Source organism: Bos grunniens, chromosome 20, assembly GCF_055505025.1.
Source record: "Bos grunniens cultivar Pamir isolate PY7600 chromosome 20, Bosgru_T2T1.0, whole genome shotgun sequence".
Classification (NCBI taxonomy): domain Eukaryota; kingdom Metazoa; phylum Chordata; class Mammalia; order Artiodactyla; family Bovidae; genus Bos; species Bos grunniens.
Window position 1 is genome coordinate 72,299,469 of NC_141184.1, and position 3,741 is coordinate 72,303,209.

The 3,741-nt window shown below is 48.1% G+C and overlaps 1 long non-coding RNA gene across 2 annotated transcripts; it reads right to left on the reverse strand.

The window, feature by feature from the left end:
• Positions 1-387: 387 nt before the first annotated feature.
• Positions 388-2,574, reverse strand: LOC147350701 (uncharacterized). 2 transcript variants are annotated; one of them, XR_015149039.1, is made up of 2 exons: positions 1,844-2,574; positions 388-744 (listed from the first exon to the last, which is right to left on the reverse strand). It is a non-coding gene; the product is annotated as an uncharacterized LOC147350701 (long non-coding RNA). The 2 variants fall into 2 exon arrangements; XR_015149038.1 differs by having other exon boundaries at positions 644-741.
• Positions 2,575-3,741: the final 1,167 nt, after the last annotated feature.

Here is a 3,741-nt window from a genome sequence, read left to right on the forward strand (position 1 = left end):
TTGGTCCACTGCCAACGGACCGCCTGGACCAGGCCTCTTCTACCCCAGAGACCTCGACGCGGAGGCAGGGAGGCAGCCAGTTGTGGTCTGTCCAGTGCTCTGCTCTTACTCACGCAGCCATCCCAAGGCTGAGATCCCCGGGAGAACAAGAAACCCACATTCCACCTCAGGACAACAGACACAGCTGCAGTCACTCACTTCGCGGACGTCCTGCTCAAGTTTTCTGTTCATGTTCTTGGACTTGAGGAGGTCCTTCCTGGCCGTGTCCAGGTCCTCCTCCAGATGTTTCATGTGGGCAGAGAGGGCTGCCAGGCGCTCCTCCATCTGGCTCTGCTCCCGCAACTGCCTGTCTATGATTTCCTGGAGCTCCATCTTCTTAACCATGTCTTCCTTGTGGCTTAGAGAGCCGTCGGAGGGTCTCTAAGGGGGAAAGGAAGCCTTACACAGCCTGGTTTTGGGAGGGAGGGAACACAGTACTTCCAGGCAATCTGTGAGGTCAAAACTGCCTTCTGCGCTCTGGGAGCTCACAGGACCCTCGTGGCCACTCAGACCTACATGGTGCATCGGTGAGAGGTCCCAACAGCCCCGCACAGACTGGATGGTAAGACGAGAACCAGACAGAGAGCGAGACCAAGGACTTGCCTTTCCATTGGCGCTTGGCATGTTTTCTTGCTCATGATGTACATCAAGCACCCTGTCCGTTAGTATCTTTTCCTGGTTATTCTCCTCTGAAAGAATCATCTGCTAAAACCAAAAAAATTGAATCAGAGTTAAGAAATAAGTAAAGACAGCAAAACTCCACCTGGAAAACTCAACTCTAAACTGAAAACACAACATAAAAAGAAAATACATGGTGATGCTATCCATCCCGAATACCACCAGGTGATTAGAGTCAGAATTTGTCTTCTACTGGACAAAGGGGTACTTAAGAGATCCTGCAACTCTGAGCCACAAGTCTAGTTTACTAGTCATTAAAATAACCCTGGTGGGCGGGTCCTCAATCAGAAAGATAAATAACATCTGATGCCCACCACTACAGCCTTCATTCTTTTTTAAAATGAAAGGATTCAAATGACAAACCCTTCACGGAAATTACACAAAGACTGATCAAACTTACCTCTTTATGTGTGGCACCTAATTCTTCTTCTAACAAACTACACCTTTCGAGTGCTACTCGTAATCACGCTCTCAACTCAAATAAAAGGGGCTGAGTCACTGTGTGTTGATGTGTGTATATACGTTAGTACACTTCTTAGTGTATACTCACCCTAATACATGGATACTGTCACAGAATACCTTGAATGTCTCTCATTGATCTTAACGTCAAGAGAATCTGCTTGTTAACAGCTTTAAATTCTAAGTTTGAGAGAACAAAATGTTCTCCTAAATTAATTATTACCCAGTTTTTAACTGCAAATTGATATACAGAATATAATAAATCTTGAGACATTCATGCCAACTAATACTTTTTAACTGGGGGCTTCCCAGGTGGCTCAGTGGTAAAGAATCCGCCTGCCAATGCACGAGGGCAGGTTCGATCCCTGGGTCAGGAAGATTCCCTGGAGTAGAAGATGGCCACCCACTCCAGTATTCATGACTGGGAAGCCCCATGAAGAGAGGAGCATGGTGGGCTACAGTCCACAGGGTTGCAAAGATTCGGACACGACTGAGCATGTATGCAGGCAACGCTTTTTAACCATATAAAACTCTGAATTCTTACAGAAAAAAAAAGTATATACAAGAATTCAAGATGTTCAAAAGTCAACTAGTTACATAAATATGTGCATCATCCGCCTAACAAGGCAGCAAGTGTACAAATCCAGGACGGCCGGATGGCTGGTACCTTCTCGTCCAGGGCCTTGTGGTGTTCAAAGAGCCATTTCAGCGCCCTGAGCACCTCCACCTCACTCCTCATGCCGGCTGGGGACTGCGCCTGCCGCTTGCCTGCTGTCATCCCGACGGGTGGAATATGTCGCGAAACCAGGCACTCCAGGTGCTCCAGCAGCAGCTGCAGGGCAGGGCCAAAGGAACACCTTCAACCTCATGCTCGAACTCCGGGCCGATAACTCCTCTCAGCCTCACGCTATACCCGGAAACATGCTAAGGCACGTCTGAATCCTGCCAGTTCAGTCGAAAGTTAGAGTGGACTTCCCCAGGGGTCCAGTAGTTAAGACTCCACACTTCTTCAAGGATCATGGGTTTTAACCCCTGGTCAGAGAACTAAGATCCCACACAAAGTGTAGCGTGGACAAAAATGTAAGTTAAGAGAACTCCCCCCTCATATGTACTAAAATTACATTAGCTCTCATCAGAAATTTGAAGCAAGGTATGAGAACCCAGAACTGATCCACCCTGGTCTGTTCAGTGGGAAGATGTGGAAAATGACTTGAAAATCAGACAATGTTTAAAGACAGCACACGGAGGCCAGCGGTGACCCCCGCAGGGCAAATGTCAACACGTGAGAATCCCCCTACTGACCCTGGTGTTGTTTCTTTCAGCTTTCAGCTGAGCGATTTCCTCTTTGGCTTTACAAAGCTGCTCCCTGTAGGTGTATCCTTCGGGAGTTGGAAATTCCTAGAAAACAGTTAAATGAGAAACTAAATGCAAACATAAATTAAAAAGAGAGCGAGACTGTGAAGACTGACCCTGTCAAGTCTCTCCAGGCTCCACACAAAGGATCTCCATGCCCCTCCAGAGAAGAGGGGTCCACTGACCCCAAGACCACACAGACCACCACAACTCAGAGTGGCCTTCAGCCTTCACCTCGACCTGGCAGGCACGTGGCAGGAGAGAACCTGGAATCCAAGCCTGCCTTCTCAAGACCCAGGGACATTTGAGAAACTTTCCAAAACGTAAACCTAACAACAAAGTGGATAAAGAGATTCTTAAACGACACACAGACCTGGAGCCACTGGGGAAAGTGAAGAAAAAAAAGAAGGTCTACAAGGCCACGAGGCTTTGGAGTGTTCCTCTGGGAAAAAGGCGGGTGGCACCTCAAAGCCATCTGTTAGCCTGACTCCACAGAAGCCACCCAGTCATTCAATCAACCGGTTAAAATGTTAAATTTATGTTATATGTACTTTACCACAATTTGCGTGCATGCGGGGCCATCCACGTGGTGAACTTGCTCAAACTGAACCACACGGAGTCTTTCGTTCTTCTATTTTTCCTTGCAGAAATTAAAAAAATCCTGGGCTACGTATCCCCTACTACATACTGAGTGTTCAGCACCCAGAACAGTGCCCAGCACTTGTAAGAGGCATGCAGTAGACATGTGTAGCTATGAGGGTGTATGTCATACATGTAAGCAGTAGGTACCTGTCATTAAAATACTGGACACACTGGTGTGTGTTTTGTAACATGGCAGACATTAACGGGCTTAGCTGTTCTGCTTCAAGGACTGACTCTCTAGCTCGATCCTCATGCCCCAGAGATTCCTCCAGCCCGTATATCCTTTCTTTGCAAGAAGGGAGACATTAAGGGCCTTACCCTTTCTGCTTCAAGGACTGACTCTATAGCTCAGTCCATGTGCCCCAGTGACTTCTCCAGCCAGTGTTTCCCTTCTTGTGGGGCCCCCGCCCATCCTCCATGCAGCAACTGCACAACCTCTTACAAGGTAAACCTGCTGGGGTCGATCCTGCCCACTAAGGCCAGAATGCCCTGGCCGGCAGGGCCCACAACCATGCTAACAAAATGAAACACAACCCCAATGCTTCGCCGGGTGAGGGCCAATCTGACGGG